This window comes from Peromyscus californicus, unplaced genomic scaffold, assembly GCF_007827085.1.
Source record: "Peromyscus californicus insignis strain IS unplaced genomic scaffold, ASM782708v3 Scaffold_10__1_contigs__length_136768540, whole genome shotgun sequence".
NCBI lineage: Eukaryota > Metazoa > Chordata > Mammalia > Rodentia > Cricetidae > Peromyscus > Peromyscus californicus.
The window spans coordinates 20,376,960-20,395,014 of NW_026294391.1; the positions used below are offsets into that span (position 1 = coordinate 20,376,960).

The 18,055-nt window shown below is 42.3% G+C and overlaps 1 protein-coding gene across 2 annotated transcripts in view; it reads left to right on the forward strand.

Annotated features, from left to right (window-relative positions):
- Positions 1 to 18,055, forward strand: part of Clcn4 (chloride voltage-gated channel 4) — a 67,449-nt gene that overhangs the window by 2,033 nt on the left and 47,361 nt on the right. The window lies entirely within an intron of this gene.

Below are 18,055 nucleotides of genomic sequence, written 5' to 3' on the forward strand. Positions count from 1 at the left end.
AAAACTTGCTGGGGAATGGCAACTTCTTAGCTGGAATATCCAGGCCAGGTGTGCATTATTTTGCAAGGTACCAGCGTTTAAACATATTTTTTTCAGGCAGGTGTTTTCAGTAAATTTAAAAATAATAGCATTCAATTAAATACAATAAAATATAGTTTGCAAAGATAATGGGGCACTGTAAAACATGGCTATATCTCTAAGAACAAAATGCTGCTTAGCAAGAGCTGGGGGTTGGAGATAACCCAGACCTTCAGAATTTCCAGCGCTCTTCTTAATTGCTTTGCTGCATAATTAGCTCACTGAAGGAAGGGGCTTGATGACTCAGCGGGAGATGGAGGGGTCAGGTGACTTCAGTCCCAGCATGACAGCCTGTGTGTGCACGTGGTGGGGGGTTTAATGCCCTCTTTCCCACCAACCCTGTTTACATTCCTTTTCTTTTGGTCTGTGGCCAGGACATGTGTGGGCACCCTAGGGAGGAGAATTAACATTTTTTTCTGAAAACCTGATGCCTCTAGAAGCTGAGGCATCAGTCAACTGCACTGGAACTTACTCCCTGAAGAAATCCATCCACCAGCAACTTTGGTGAAACAGTGCTATTCAAACTGATAATTAAAGATGGCATTTTGTTCAGACTTTGGGCTATCCTGGTGGGTTGTTGTATCGTTCATTCAGTGATATATTTATTGTGATTTTCTTCCTTTGGTTTAGGTTGGCTGCAAGCTTTAAGATTAGTCAGAATTGTAGCTCAGTGTTAGGTCATGTGCTTTATATTTGAGAGACCCTGGATTCCATTTCTAACAGCAAAAACAAAGCACCCTCAGGTCCCCATCCTTTCTTCTCCCGAACCAACTCTTGACAGAGCAAAGCAGTGATGGAAGCAGGTGAAATAGATACTTGGAGCTACTTCTGATTTTGCAGCTGTATAACCTGGGAATAGTCACTGTGATCTTTTCTTTTTAGACTTCAGCTTTCTCGTTCTTAAAGTAACAGTCATTTGGTTTACAGTTTCTTAACTTTAGGGTGGCTATGAGGGGCATCTGATTCACTGTAGGATGTTTAGCCTAGTCTGGCCTCCACCTACTGATGCCAGTATGAAGCTCTTCCTTCTGTTGTGACAACCCAAAATGTCACCAGACATTGCCACCTGCTTAAGGATTACATTGACCCTGGTTAAGAGTTACTGATTTAGACAATAGCTTTATTCTTTTTGCCACCCTGGTATTGGGGGTGGAATCTAGGGTTGTGTATTGTCTGTTAGGTAAGCACTTTACCACTGAGCCATAGTCCCAGCCCATAGATGTACTTTAAATGTTTTTCCAGCTCTTACATTCCAGAATTTTTTTTTTATGATTTGTTTGATGTGGAGCCCTTGTTCTGAAATTGTCATACTGGGTATACGTGAATTATAAATGTGAAGGCTTTCTTTATTGAAGATTATCATTTGCAGTTTCTGAGGGAAGAGGAGAGGGATGCTTGCATGGCATTTGTAGTTGGGGGCTGGACTGACACAAAAGTGAGTGTTGGGGACAAAGAAACAGGCATTAGCCAGTCATGGGCTGACATCTCCCCAGCAAACCTGTATATATTATAAGTCTCAATCTGGGTGAAAAGTGTCCAGTGAAGATGCCATTTTTCCCTTTTGCAAGGGTGAGAATGACAAGCTGCAGTGGAGGTATCTGAAGGATGGAGTGAGATGCTTTGTTCTGGGGCCAGGTATGGTGAAGTAAGGATGGCAGTAGGGTCCCCACAGCTATGAGGAGGTCAACATGACTACCTGCTGAACCAGCAATCTGGCAGGTATCTCAGGGAAGCCATGCATGCAGGCCTTAAGATTTAGGATAGGACTATGTGTCTTCACACTTATGAGGGTAGACAATTGGCCACATTACTTCTCATCTTAGCGTAGATGCAAGATATGTAAGATGGGGCCAACTAGTACTTTCTGGTCCTGCTTCTTCACGTTTAGAAAGGACCAGACTCATGGAAGATAGAAACATTCCAAGAGACATGAAACTGTGGTCCTGGTGCTGTTGCAAGGTGGGAAACATGTTTACTAAGGGTTTGAAGAATCTGAAAATATTTCTTTGTCTCCTGTGCCTGAGGATTTGGGATGTACCCCCTCCAATTCTTTTGTCATCAGCTCATGTCTGTCTGCCCCTCCTCTCTTGGCCCCATCCTTAGGAAATGGTTTGCTTTTAGTGAAACAGGCTGCTGCTGAAATCTAGGATGATAGCAGCTGGCCATATCTGCTCCTCAGGTGGCTTTCTGCTTGGGCTTCTTTCCCCTGAGTCCAGATAGCTCCTCTTGCAGCCAGAGAGGTAACAACTCTTGTTACCTCAGAAGGCTTGGCCTTCACTCTGAGCTATCCGGCCTTGCTTCTTCATAATTCAGTATCGTAAAAGCAAATTAGAATGAGGACATGAGGGTATTCTTCATCAAATGATACCTAAGAGATCAAAGAACCTAATAAAATTTGTGGCCCTTGATTGGATCCCAGACTGAACAAACATGCAGTAGACATCGGGAGGACACTTGAAGAGTTATGTGTCTGGCTATCACATGATCCAAGGAGACTAGTGCTGATTTGGTAAAATGAATCTGAGACTTACCCTCTTACTGGGTACAATCTTGTGTAATCCTCTCCCTTGGCAGTTGGGCCACACCTAGTGACTCACATGGATATAAAATGGCTGGGACAAAGATGTGGCACTTCTAAAACTAGGGTATAAAGAACCAAGACTTCAGTCTTGGGTATGTGTTCTCTCTCTTGAGTCACTCCAGCACAGGAGCGAGATGCTGAGAATTCCTGCCTTGTGTTGGGAGCCAAAACCAGTTGTGGCATGGGTGCACTTGGCAACAGATCTCTCGGCCCCAGCTGAGGCTTGAGGTTGTGGCCGTCTTCTGAGAGGCCTGGGACCTAGGGACTTAGCTCAGGCACACTCAGATTTGTGTCAGAAACACCGTGATAATTAGTTTTAATTGTTAATGTGACACAATGAATATCACCTGGAAAGAGTCTCAATAATGAATTGTCTAGATTGGGTTGACCAGTAGGCGTGTGGGGGAAGATTTATTTTGATTGCATTAATTGGTATGGGAAGACGTAGCCCATTGTGGGCAGCACCATTCCCAGAGTTTGGCTCCTGAACTGTATAATGGTATAGAAAGTTAGCTGAGCAATAAATATTCATGCATTTATTCTCTCCTGCCCTTGACTGTTAATGTAATTTGCTGCTTTAAGTTTCCACTGCTTTGACTTCTCTGCAATGATGGACTGTCATCTGGAATTGTATGCCAGATAAACCCCTTCTCCCTTGAAGTTGCTTTTGTTAGGGTATTGTATCACAGCAACAGGAAAGGAAACTAGGACACTCAGTGAGATAAGACATGCTTATTTCCTACGACTGTGTTTTGGGTAATTTGTTACACAGCAATATATGTATGGATAACTCATACATATGTTTATGGGCAGGGGGTCTTACATTTTGGAGATTCTTGTTGAAGTACTCCAGTTGAAGAGGTAAAACGCCATGATAAAAGCAATTTACTTTTTTTTTAATTTTTAGTACTTTTTGGAGATCTCTTTAATATGTGTTTAAGTTGAAGACAGAGAATTATTCTCCTAACTGTATTATTTTCAGTGCCTTGTAGCATGGCCCCTCCCTGCTCATCCAGTGGGTGTGTTGGACGTGGGAAAGTCTCACTGTTAGTCTTTTGCTTAACTATGTTTTCAGAAGCAACCCAACAGACATTTTCTTTCTCATATGCAGGGATGAGCTTCTTTTATACATCATGATGTTAATTATATATTAATGAAAAATAATACCTTATTTTTGATGAAATAGGCATTTATGGACATGGTGACAATTTCAAGGTTACATAAAGACCATTTTATTCCCTTATATTCTTGTACTCCCTACTGCCTAACCTATAGATAATCTGGTTATATACTATTTCAGAAAATGCTTGTGCAGACACACCCATCTATATAGTATGTCATCACTTGCCTCTTTTCTCCCCTGTCTTGACATGCAGTATGTACAAAATTGGGGCTGGAGATATGGCTCAGTAGTTAAGAGTACTTGTTGTTCTTGCATAGGACCTGGGTTTGCTTCCCAGTACCCATATGCCAGTTCAAACTGCCTGTAACTCCAGTTCCAGCAGATCTCACACTCTTTTGACCTCTATAAGCAGCAGGATCACATGTAGTGTGTATGTGTGTGTGTGTATATACACACATACACACATACATACATATATGCAAGTAAAAACACATAAAATAAGTAAATCCAAATGAATATACGCAAAGTCAGATTCAGGAAGATTACTTCCATTAATTTTGGTATATCTATACATTGAACATTACTAGACCTTCCAAGGATACTATCTTGTCCCATTGGCTAGAGTGGCCACTACCATTTTGGTTCCTATTAGCACAGGTTTGCCTGTTCTCGAATTTCACATAGATGGAATCACAAAATACACTTTCACATCTAGCTCCTTTGCTCTGAATGCCTTAGAAATTCATCCCTGTTACAGCAGTGACTCAATTTGTGTTCTTGTAAATAGCACCATAAGAAATAAAATTGGGTAGCCAGGTATGGTGCCTCATGCCTGTAATCCCAGCACTAAGGAGGCTGATGCAGAGGACTGTGAAGAGTTTGAGGCCAACATGAAGTGAATTCCAGAGTAGCCTGGGCTACAGAGTGAGACTTTGTCTCAAAAAAAAAAAAGATAAAATTAAAGCACCTGAGTACCTGACAGCTCTGTTTCTCTAGCTATTTTTAGAGGATTAATTTATATCCGCACATTCACAGTACATTCCTATCTCAAGGTCAGTACAGGAATTTACCACACCAATGATGATTGATAGACATGTGGATTAGGCACTCTTTTTTAATCAATGATAATGGTTTTATATAACTAGAAAATCTCTAAAGAGGAAGCAATCCCCTGAGATGAAACTACAGTGTTTAGATGTGGAAGTAAACTTCAAAATCAAAACAAATTTTGTAATTTACTTCTGTGGAGTAGATGTCCAGAGAAGCTGAATGACTGGTCTAAGATCAAGCAGCCAGTTTTGATAGAGCTAAGTATGAACAATTGAGATACCTTTATTTTTTCCAGTCTGTCTTCTTCAGTGCAAACCAAAGTTATGTGATAAGTGTGGTGGTGCATTTTGGAGGCTGTGGCAGGAGTATTGACAGTTTGAGGCTACCTTGGGCTACATAATGAGTTCCAGGCCAGCTTAAGCTGTATAGTTTGACATTGCCTCAAAACAACAAAAAAGTGTGGCAGTTGGCTACAGAGATGGCTTAATGATTAAGAACTAGCAATGTTCTTTCAGAGGACCCAAGGTCAGCTCCCCCCACCCACACCAGGCAACTGACAACGACCCCTAACTCCATTTCTAAGAGAGCCAAAGCCCACTTCTGGCCTTGGTGAGCACCTTCACTCAAGTGCACATGCCGCCATATGGACACATACCCATACATATAATTTAAAAAAATAAAACGAATCCTTAAAAGACCCAAAGGCATTAATGTCCTTAGAAAAGACCAGTAACATTAATATGAATATGGCAAAAGCATTTCCATAAGACATGAACCTCATTATTCATTCATTCCTCTGCTCAACACCTTAACAACACTAGTTTATTTTTGAGTGTGTATGCATGCATACCCACATGTGCAGGTGTGTGTGTTTACACATAAAAGTATATTCATGTGTATGAATGTGGGTATATATAGAGAGGTCAGAGGACAACCTTTGGTGTGGGGCCTCATCTTCCACCCTGTTTGAGACAGGGTCTTTGTTCTTTTTCTACTGCATATACAAGGATAGCTGGCCCACAAGCTTCTAGGGATTCTCCTGTCTCCATCTCTAGTCTTTTTATAGGAGTGCTGGGATTATAGATGCGTGCATCACAGATGTTCATGCTGTGTATCTGGCTTTTTTTTTTTTTTTTAGGTTTTTTTAGTTTTTCAAAACAGAGTTTCTCCATATAGCCCTGGCTGTCCTGGAACTCACTCGGTAGACCAAGCTGACCTCAAGCTCACAGAGACCTGCCTGTCTCTGCCTCCCAAGTGCTGAAATTAAAGGTGTACACCACCACTACCCGGCTTTTGTATCTGGCTTTTATGTGTGTTTGGCAATTCCAACTCAGGTCCTCACATATACGTGGCCTATGCTTTTACTCACCAAGCCATTCCTCCAATATCTTTAAAACATTTTAATCCATCAGCTATTCCTTGCATCTCTGTTGTGTGTCTAGGCTAGTTTCTCAACTTGATACTATGTATATTTGAGGCTGTGTGATTGTTTTGTTTCTGTTGTTTTAGAGACAGGCCCTCAGACTTGTAGCCCAGGCTGGCTTCAAATTTATAGTGTTCCTGCCTCAATCTTCCAAATACTGGTATTACAGTCATACACCACCACACCCTGTTGGGGCTGCAAGGTTCTTTATGGTGGTGGTAGTGTAGGATGTTTAACAGTTCCCCTCACCTGCATCTACATAGCAATCCCTCTAGTTGGGACACCCTAAAATATTTCCAGGGGTTGGGGATTTAGCTCAGTGGTAGAGTGCTTGTTAGAGGCCCTGGGTTTGGTCCTCAGCTCTGGAAAAAAAGACAAAAAAAATAATAAAATATTTCCAGTCATTACCAGGTGTCCGCTGGATGTAAAAATTGTAGACGACTTTGGGATGGTGAGGGGGCTGTGATGCAATCATCTCTGCTGCTGGCCCTCTAAACACCAGGCTGGTGACAGTGACAAGAGCTCCCCATTAGCCATTTAGTGGCTGAGAGCCACAGGACCCAAGAGGAGACAGTCTCAAACAGAGGGAGGCTGGGAACAAAGGAATGCATAGAGACATAGGAGAACTAAACTGGCCCTGTTTCAAAGTGTTAACAAATTACAAACGTGTAGCACACAGAGCTCAGAGAAGATCACTTCCTATTGCCTCCTCTCACTTCTTCCCTGCCCACCAGTGCTCTCTGTGCACTGCTATCCCAATCTGCCTTACAGGACTGAGCAGGCTGCTGTGTGGTATGGCAGGCTTCCTACAGCCCCGGGCCCACACAGCTATTTGTCCCATTTTGAAACCTAGCCTGTGTGTTGGAAAGGAGACCAGGCCAACCTCATATGGCCTCTAGTGACACAATCAACCCAGTGTTCTCCACCCTCACCCAAGAGGGGGATGGGGCTGTGAGATTTCTGTGTTGCTATTGCCAAGAGCCAGCTACTTAGAATTTCCCCACAGACACTTCCCAGTAACAACAAAAAGAAAAGGCTCAAAATAATAATAATAACAGCAACAATAATGAGTATATGGCTCCTAGTGCTTCTTCAAGCACTTTATATGAGTTAAACTCATAGGGCCCCTGGCACTCTATGAATCAAGAACTGTTACCATGGGCCCTTGTTCATATAAATAAAGTGAGGCAGGAAAGAACATAATTCTCACACACCACGAGAAGCAGGTTGTATAGACCCCAGGCGCCAAGGCCTTTTGCCATGCCCAACAGGCAATGATCATTTTGGGACCCTGATGCTCCCTGGTTACACTGAGTGGTTTGTTGGAAGCCATGTTTCTCCGAAACAGTGTGGAAGTAGTTTACTAAAGACACTTGGGTTATTCTCTCATCTCTCAGGTGGGCAAAGGCAGACACATCCACACAAAACCTGGTTATTACTATATTCATTGTTTGGGCTGCTGTAACAGAGGATCATATACCAGGTGGTTCAGTAACAGCAAATTCCTCATAGTCTGAGATTAAGTTGTGGGTGGCGTTGTTTCCTTCTGAGGGCTGTGAGGAAAAAGACTCTTGTAGGTCTCTCTCCCTGGCTTGTCCTCTTAGGGTTGTGTTTCTGTGCCCAAATTATGTCTTATAACGACACTGATCTTATTGGATTAGGGGTTCCATCCTAATGACTTTATTTCAACTTAATTACTTCTTTAAAGACCTTGTCTCCAAATATGGTCACTCTCTGAAATACTGATGCCTGGGACTTCGACACAGGAATTTGGAGGTGAATACAATTCAACCATAACAGTGCCAAACAGTGCTTGAGGGAAGTTGTGCCCTGTGTCTCTCCCTGTCCTGGCATTCCTCACATTAGCCTTCTGCTGACCTTTTTTTTTTTTCTGGCACGTTTTTCTCTACAATCTGTTTTCTGCCTCCCGGTGATAGTTTCACTCATAGATTAATAAAAGTGAAATAGCCACCAATGACCAGTGACTTTGTTAGCTTACATGCAGGGGGGCATCAAACACAGCTTTGATGTGTCCCTCCTGTGTCCTCATACTGGCCACAGCAAAGAGAACAAGGCTGATGTGGCTGGGGTGGTGGGTGAAGTTTCAGTCCTTTCACATGTTTCGGGAGAAACCGGGTTGGTGAAAGGTCTGACTAAGCTGTGTGGAAAAATAGCTCACTGTGGTGGCTCCTCCTATACACTGACCACAAAGTTTTTTTAAGCTAACAAGCACCTCGCAGGCTTCCTCTGGAGGAGGAATAGTAAGTATCACATTTAGCCAAATCAACCCAGACCAGAAACTAAGACCTGAGAAGTAAGCAAACACAACCAGGCCACAGAGCCCTGGAAGAACTGCTAAGTCAGCATAAGTCCAGGCCTTAGTGACCACCCTGAGATGTATGTGCAGGTTCCCTAGCGAAAGCCAGAACAGGTCCTAGGGGATCTGCAAAGCAGGCCACTGGATGGCCTTATTTCAGCCAAATTCCAACTCAACCCCAGGGGAGGTGTGCCTACTCAACAGCATTCTCTCTGCCATCCTTGTTGTTGTTGTTGGGTGATCATTAGACCCAAGCCTTCCTTACACCCATCTTTTGTAGCTTCAAGTCTGGTTAAACTTACCTTCCTGTAAGGAAAGCTCTGGTCTCAAACTTATACGAAGTCCAGCCAATAGCTGGATACTGTGCTTTCAAGAATTGCTGGTCATCTTTTGCCTCTGACTATTGAACTCCAGAGACCTCCACAACTCCAATGACCTTGTCTTCAGTTCCATCAGATGTCCCATCATCTATTAACTGATACAATTTTGTCCCTAGGGTTCATTTGGCAGTATATTTTTTAAAGCTAATTTTAAAAGATTTTCAGACAGGGTCTCATGTATCCCAGGCCAGCCTCAAACTCATTTTGCTAAGGATGACCTTGAATTTCTGATCTTCCTGCCTCTACCCTCCCACATAGGGGATTAAAGGTATAGGCCACTACTCCTGGTGGGATTCAAACCCAGGGCCTCTTGCATACTAGGCAAACATTCTGTGAACTGAGCTACACCCTCAGGCACTGACCAACACTTTAGAAAAATTTATTTATTTATTTACATGTGTATGTGTGTATTTGTGTATATATCTATGCTCATGCATGTATGATGCTTTATTGGAGCACAGTCAATTGAGAGTTGGTTCTTTCCATTTACCACGTGGCTCCTGGGGATCAAAATCAAGTTATTGGTGGTAAATGTTTGAGCTATTGAGCTGTCTCACTAGCCCAACAGTAACTTTTAAAGAAAAGTTTATCCTCGGGTAAGTTTTTTTTTTTTTAATTTAAGATATATTTATTTATTATGTGTACAGTGGTCTGTCTGTATGTTTGCCTGCAGTCCAGAAGAGAACATCAGATCTCATTATAAATGGTTGTGAGCCACCATGTGGTTGCTACAAATTGAACTCAGGACCTCTGGAAGAGCAGTCAATGCTCTTAACCGCTGAGCCATCTCTCCAACCCCCCACCCCAACAGTATCTCTCCAACCCCCCACCCCAACAGTAACTTTTCAAAGTAACATGGCATTAACTCAAATGAATTTGAAATGGCTGGGGATTCCCACAGGCAGCAAGATGAAGGGAGGAGCTTCCATTGCTGAGGAACCCAGCTTCTAAGATGGATCTTCCCTTATGTCTGATATATAGGCCCCTCTGTTGATTAACTATAAAGGCTTTTGTGTATGTACTTTATCTGCCCTCATGGCAGTTTATTGTCTGTGTATCTTTTCTCTCTCATTGCTTTTAAGAGACCTTGGTTTGGGGTTATAGAGATGGCTCAGTGGTTAAGAGCACTGGCTGCTCTTCTAGAGGACCCAGGTTCAACTCCCAGCACTGACATGGCAGCTCATAATTTCCTGTAACTACAGTCTCAAAGATCCAGCACCTTCTTCTGGTCTCTGAGTACACTGCACATATGTGGTACACAGACATACATTCAGGTTGGATACTCATCCATACACATAAAATAAAAATAAATATGTAAAACATATAGAGAGAAAGATCCTGGTTTTCACTAGTTTTGGCAATCTGATTGTGATGTGCCTGGGTGGTTCTTTTTATTTTGAGATGCATTGAGCTTCTTGTTTCATTTAGAATAAGATTTTCTACAATTAATGTTCTAGTTATGATATCAAAAATTATTTCAGATAAAGTTCCTGAGATACTTTATATAATAATTGTACAGTGCTGTAGATGGAACCTAGGGTCTCAAATATGCTGATCCACTCTCTAGCCCCTTGAATGGGTTTATAAACCAGTTTCCCTGTTGAATTCTCACACTCCTCCACCATTTGCCTGAAAACATTAGGGGTTGGTCTCATGGTTGGTTTAAGGAGCTGCCAGATTGTGGTTAGTGCTTAAATTATCTGGAGGGGCAAGGGAGTAGGGGTATTTGTACACCAGTTCTGAGAGTCATTGCTAACATTGGCTCCCAACCATACATTTCAAACATGTCACATGAACAGAACCACCATCCCTGGCTTCCACAACAAAGTTAGAGATAGAGATGCTACTAGAAATCAGTTGGAGCTTACTACAAAGTTTTGAGTGATGTGGGCAGGGTACATCAGATATAGTTGTTATTCTAGAAATTGGATAAGAACAACAGAGACACATGTACAAGGCAGTTCACATCTATGTGGTCACATAGCAGTGTTGCAACCATTGGCAAAACTGGTCAAGGTCCAGACTTGTCTATAATTTCTTTGGAATGTGGCAATAGTGCCTGGTAAAAGTTAAGGACAGAGGTATGGGGAGAGCCTCATGTACCTAGCTCTGCATCATGTGTGTGTGTGTGTGTGTGTGTGTGTGTGTGTGTGTGTGTGTGTGTGTGTGAGAGAGAGAGAGAGAGAGAGAGAGAGAGAGAGAGAGAGAGAGAGAGAGAGAGAGAGAGAGAGATGGGGGGAGAGAGAGAGGCAGAGACAGAGACACAGAAACAGAGAGACAGACATACAGAGAGATAGAGAGACAGACATGTAGGTAGAAAATAAAATCTTGGTTGCTCTGTTATGTTTCCTTTTTTTTTCCTTCGTTCATTTTTTTCCCCTTGAGACTGTGTCTCATATATCCTAGTTAAAGCTAACACCTGCTATATAGTGTGGGAGGACACTGAAATCCTGACTCTCTCCCTGTTCTGGTTAGTTTCTTTTGTCAACTTGACATAGGCCAGGGTCATATGGGAAGACGAAATTTCATCCATCCAATTGGCCTGTAGGCAAGTCTATGGGAGCATTTTCTTGATTAGTGATTGATGTGGGAGAGGCCAGCCCATTTTGGGCTGTACCATCCCTGGGCAACTGGTTCTGAGTGGGATAAGAAAGCAGTCTGAGCAAGCCATGGGGAGCAACCTAGTAAGCAGTGCCCCTTCATGGCTTCTGCTTCAGTTCCTGCCTCCAGGTTTTTGTCCTGTTTGGCTTGCTGCCTTGCTTTCCCCTGTTGTTGGACTGTAAAATGTAAGATGAAATAAACCCTTTTCTCCTCAATTTGCTTTTGTCATGATGTTTTTATCACAGCAAAAGAAAGCAAACTGGGGCCCTCTCTTGGGTCCTAGTATCATAGACTGCTAGAATTATATACATGCATGACCATAGCTGGCTCTTCACTGTTTTTAAACTTTCATTTTTAATCTTTCAATTCTAAGCAGTATGAGTAAATCGCTAGAGCAATATTTTCTACTGCCTTAAAATATTTGTGGCAAATTTATTTTTGCCTCCATCCACTCAGGCAGGTTAGGAACATTAAGTGCTTAATGGTGGTGAATGTCTGTCATTCAAGATACTGAAGGAGTCGGACTGTTGTAAGTTTTAGGCAGTCTGAGGTATAGAACAACAGAAAACAGACAAAGTAAACAAAAAAAAGTAGCACAGTTCTCTGTTGGGCAATGTGATGCTAGAGGTTACCTTGTACTGGATGGCAGTGTTTAAACATTTTGTTGAGTGCAGAGACTCTGGGCTCTGAGGAAAGGCAACCGGGGGCATCATTATTCAGTGTGAGCTCTCAATACTCCTTTCACCAGAGAACAAAGTGGAGAATGAGAAAGTGGCCTGGCTATCCAAAGCCAGTGGGCTGATGATGCCCCTATATCTGACTGCCAAGTCTAAGAGCAATTCCCTGAAACCCCCAGCCACCCTGGTCAGGACACAACATATTGCCCCCATCCGTCACTAAACCAGTCTTGTGACTTTTGTTGTTTGTGTCTTTGCTTTTCTCTGTAGAATTGCCGTTGAATTGTTCATTCTTGTGAATCATAGCCTAGTTCTGCCTGTTTTTGAATATTCCATATATAGAATCACATAATGTGTATTCTGATGTGTCTGAATTGTTTGGCTCACCCTTTTGTGTTTAAAAGTCATCTATTGCAAGCATGTTTAGGGATGTGCTTGAGTTGGAGCAGGTTAGAAGAAAAGCTACTGAAGGGAACAGAGAAACTGGCATGAGTTTTAGAGCAGTGCCTGTTCCTCAGTGCTCTGTTGGTATCATGGGCTCTTCAGTTTGGGACTTCTGGCAACCTACAGGCCCAGCAGAGAAGCTCCAATGAGGCTGGGTTGAGTTGGTTGCTGGAGCAATTGCTGACTGAACCAGGAGATCCTGAGAGGCTCCCTCTGGTGGTCATATGTGATGACACTATGTGTGAGCCTGTATCAATTCCTGAGTTGTGCACTTTATGTAACCCATGTAGATTACAAGAAAAAGACCTTTAAAAGGCTATTTGTGGATTAGTCATTTGAAATCGGCTAGAAAATCTGTAAGAAATGAAGGTTTTTTTTCCCTGTAGGGGAGTGATGCTTATTTTTAGATGCCACCTGACCTAGGCCTGTCTCTGAGCATGCTATTCTCAGGTCCTCTCCTCCAGCTGTGCACTTCTAGAATTCCTATTGAGTCTTATGCTATTCACTAGAGGTGACCTCTAATACTGTCCTTGGATACTTTATTAGAGAAATGCAGCCATTATATTTTATTCATGAACCAAAGCAACAAGAAACTGGAAGAATTAATTAGTTGGGGGAAATCCTTCTGGTTGGAGAATCTCATAGAAACCTTAGAGTGTGTGTGGGTAGGGTGTGGGTGTGTGTGTGTGTGTGTGTGTGTGTGTGTGTGTGTGTGTGTGTGTGTGTGTGTGTGTATTAGGAACTGCCTTTTATCATCTCAAAATGTCAAGGTCAAAATGTTAGTAATGTTCTTTATTGGTATTTCTGAACCTCATTCTGTCCTTTAAATACCCCTATGAGGCACAACTGGCTGCTTAACTTTGAACTAGTCCCAATGGATCACAACAAAAACCTGTCCATAGTGGAATGGAGCAATACATTGGAACTTAGTTCTACAGTCAAATAACAGAGTAGGAGCTGGCAAAATACATTGTTTCATGGGCCAAACCCAGCTTGCTACCTGCTTTTGTGTGACTTCTGAGCTGAGACAGTTATATTGTTGAAGTCAAATGGTTTTTATGTTTTAATATTGTTGACAGCCCCAAGTATTTTGTAACACATGAAGATTATGTGAAATTTGAATTTCAGTGTCCATAAACAGTTTTATTGAACCAAAACCACAGCTGTGAATGTATGTCTGATCTTTTGCTGCTTTTGAATGACAACATAGAGACATATAAATCTAACATCAACCACATGGCTCACAAAATTTTAAACATTTATACTCTGACCCTAGAAAGAAAGCGTTGCCTCCCACCTCCCCAGTTACAAGGCAGAGAGGTTGAACACAGGGTAATTATGTTCAACAATGTAGATAGACCTTATAGCATGATTTAGAATACAAGAAACCGGAAACAAAAGATTAATAAAATGTTCAAAGTAGTGGTAGCATATGGTGTAGGCTTATCATAGCAGTGCTTAAGGACTACGGGTGCAATGAAAAGCTTCTAGGGTCTAGGTATATCCAAATTAGTTTTTGAGACATGGTCTCTCACTGAACCTTGAGCTCACAAATTCAGCTAGACTGTCTGGACAGTGATTCCCAGGGATCCTCCTGTGTTTGCCTCCCCAGTGCTGGGATTACAAGTATATTGCTGCATTCTGCTTTTTTCTTTCTTAACATGGGTACTGGGGGTTGAATTCAAGACCTCATTTGTGCACAGCAAGCACTTTACTGACTAAGCTGTCTTCACAGCCCTGATTTTTGTATTTTTGTAGATAGATATTCACTTCAAAAGGAAGTGATTTCAAGTGACTTGTGGTATAGGTTAGTGGTAGAGCACTTGCTTAGTATGCATGAGACCCTGGATCCATCTACCAAAACTGAAAGAAAAGAAAGGTGGACCGAGTGGAGAAAGGGATTTCAAAAGATTAAATACAGAGTTCTGTAGTGGTATTTGCTCCACCCATGACCTTGCGCTATAGGCCTGAGAAGGGACCTCCTAAGAAAAGAGGAGAGAGGGGCCGGCTAATGGCAATGAACTGATAGGTGCTATTAGACAGGCTCGAGTCTCGAACCCGTGGGGGTAGGGAGTTCAGTCACTACCCTTAACCGCTAAGCCAACTCTCTCCTGTAGTTTCCAGAGCTCACTTACGAAGCTAAGAAGACTCTCCTTCGGGCCTATGGCCTGAGGTCATGGGCGGAGCAAATACCAGTACAGAGTTCGCCTCTGTCCTAACAGCTTCGCTTCGCTCTGAAGCATATATGCAAGAGACATGAAAACATGAATACGAACACTTTACACCGTGTTTATAATAGCATTATTCATAGCATCGCAAAAGTAGAAACCACCCAAATGTTTTTTCAGGAGAATATAGAGCAACCAAGTGTGATACTGTGCCGCAATGGAGTATCATTCAGCAATACAAAGGAATGACGTGCTAATATATGGCTCTTAAAGATATTGTGCTAAGTGAAAGGAGATAGCCACAAAAGGCCACATAGCAGATGATTCCATTTAGGTGGAATATTATAGAATAGGCAAATTCATAAATAGAAAAATAGATCAGGGGTTGCTGGAGGACTAAAGAGAGAATGATTGCTAATGGTTATAAGGTTACATCTAAGGGAGACTGGATAGTATTGGTGATTGCACAAGTCTGGGAATGTACCCAAGTATAAATTGCAATTTTATAGTAGATGAATTATGTATAAACTATGCTTAAAACAGATTACTGCTCCATGGCCCCTTCTGTAATGTGGGTCAGAATGCAGAATTCTTAAGGTGACAGCCACCTTATCAACACAGGTAGCTCAAGGGATTGGCTCTCCCACCAGGTTATCTAGATTTGTCACTTGGTCCAGGCTGATTGTATCTCGAATTCAATTAAAAGGGACAACTAGAATTCTAGTTCTTAGAAAAACAAGGCAAATTAAAAGGTCGTAGCAAAATAACTAGTTTCCTTGGGCTTTCCCTGTGATTATATCTAGCTTGGTTCCCACTTCCCTGACCTCTGATTTCCTTTAGTCTGAAGGGAGAGCAGTGAGACTCTTAGTTGGCTACTGCTATTCATTGCCACTCCTGAGGGAGGACTGTTAGCTCCTTGCAGGTTGCTACAAGGACCCATTGCTTACCTGTATGTATCTTGTCTCTTTTCTTCTCTGATACTTTCTTTTATCCTCTCTCCCTTCCTCCTTTCCTCTCTCTCTCTGCCTCCCAGCTCTTTTAAGACAGGGCCTCTCTCTGAAGCTCTGGTTATCCTGGAACTTGCTATACAGACCAGGATGGCCATGAACTTGCAGCAGTCCTCCTGCCTTAACCTTTCAGGTATGCCTAAGATTCCAGGTATGCCGTTACACCCAGTTGTAGATATCTTTTTATAAATACTTATCAGCCTCTTCTGTGTCATACTCCTTGGTCCTCACTTCTAGATGGTAAAGACAATAATGGCTTTTGAGAGTTTGAGACAATCTCCCTGATTATCTCTATTTGAATTTTGCTGGCACCAAAGAATAGGTATTTTAGAATTTTCTTTTCTGTACTACTAACTAGTTAAATACAAATGGCAGTGAAGATAGCTCTGAAAATTCTGGAAAGTCCCAAGGGCCTAAACATTAGCTGTGACACAGACAAATCATTTTGATTAATGAATAAATGTTTGCTTGTCCCTGAGAGGGTAAAAAGACTAGGCATTAACTTTTTAGTCTCAGTGTCACATGTTTTGGCAGGTCAGAGGAGGTCACATAGCTAGACTGGGGATTCATGCAAATATCTCAGTGGTTTGTCCACTTTGAATAGAGGAAACTCAGATTTGAAGGAAATTAGCCTCTAATAAATGCAAACACTTTAATGGTATTTTTAGGAAAAAAGATTTAAAATTTCTGGCATAGATTCCTATTTTAGTGACCTAATTCACTGATCCTTGAAAAAGGCAACCATAGGAGGCCCCATAAAAAGCACCATTGGAGCTAGGCGTGGTTATTCACACCTTTAATCCCAGCACTTGGGAGGCAGAGGCAGGAGGATCTCTGTGAGTTTGAGGTCAGCCTGGTCTACAGAGTGAGATCCAGGACAGGCACCAAAACTACACAAAGAAACCCTGTCTCAAAAAAACAAACAAACAAACAAACAAAAAGTTCAAGTGTGTTGGTGCACGCCTTTAATCTCAGCACTCTGCAGGCAGAGGCAGATGGATCTCTGTGAGTTTGAGGCCAGCCTGGTCTACAGAGTGAGTTCTAGGACAGCCAGGGATTCACAGAGAAACACTATCTCAAACCTACCCACCAAAAATATTCAAGGTTATCTTCAGCTATATAGCAAGTTGGAGGCTGGCTTGAACTATATGAGATCCTGTCTCAAAAACAAAGTAGTATTTGATGTTTGAATCTAGCATGCTAGTAAGTGCTCTACCACTGAACTACAGTGCCAGCCAGCCAGTTGTTTTAAGATATACTTATGAAAAATTATAGCAACATTTTATAGTGACCTACAGCCTAAAATGATCATAAATAATCAATATTTTCTTTTAGATATTTTTCTGCATTTGTGAAAACTTTTTGTAAGGTGAATGATCAGTTCTACTTTTCAAAAATGGCCCCAACACAATTTCTGGATTCTGGGTGATTTCTAGAGACTCAGCACTCCCCCATCAGGATTGTGATCTATTTTCTTTCCACTTGACCTTGAGTGGGCTTTTGCAGCAGCCACCATAGTCAGTGTATGACAAGAGGACTTCTGAGGCGAACTGAGGTAAAAGGACACGGCTGCGGCCTGGTCTCTCTCAGGACACAGACACCTTAGAGCCTAGGGCCTCCAAGTAAGAAGGCCTGCCACCCGACGCAGCCATACTGGAGAGGCCACGTGGCGGTGCCATGTGGAGCCTTAGCTGTTCTAGTCCTCATTGTTGACTCTCCCAAGCCAGGCACAGATGGTAGTGAGCAAGCCTTCAAATGATTTCAGGCCCTGCTGTCTGTAGCTCCTGAGCACTCTCTAGTGAGAACTGTCTTTTTCTGGTAAAATTCTAGTGCTAATGGGAGACAAAAACGAGGCACTTGGTCCTATGTAAGCCATCATCGTTTGAGATCAGCTATCAATAACTTATATAGCTCATATTACTTTTATGGTTATGATCACAGTGATACGACTACTTTCTGCCTCCCCACCACTGGGGTCATAAGTATGTGTTACCTCTTCTGCTTTCTGCACGGATTCTTTGGATCTAACTCAGGTCCTCATGCTTGTGTGGCAAGCACTTTCCTGAGGCAAGCTTTCTACCGAGTCCCTTATAGTAGTATCAGAAGGTAAAAGGACAGATATTATATTAAACCTAGCTGTTTGGGGCTGAAGAAAAAGGTCTGCCCAACCCAAAGCTGTGCTCCTTGAGCGAGCTACTTTCTTGAG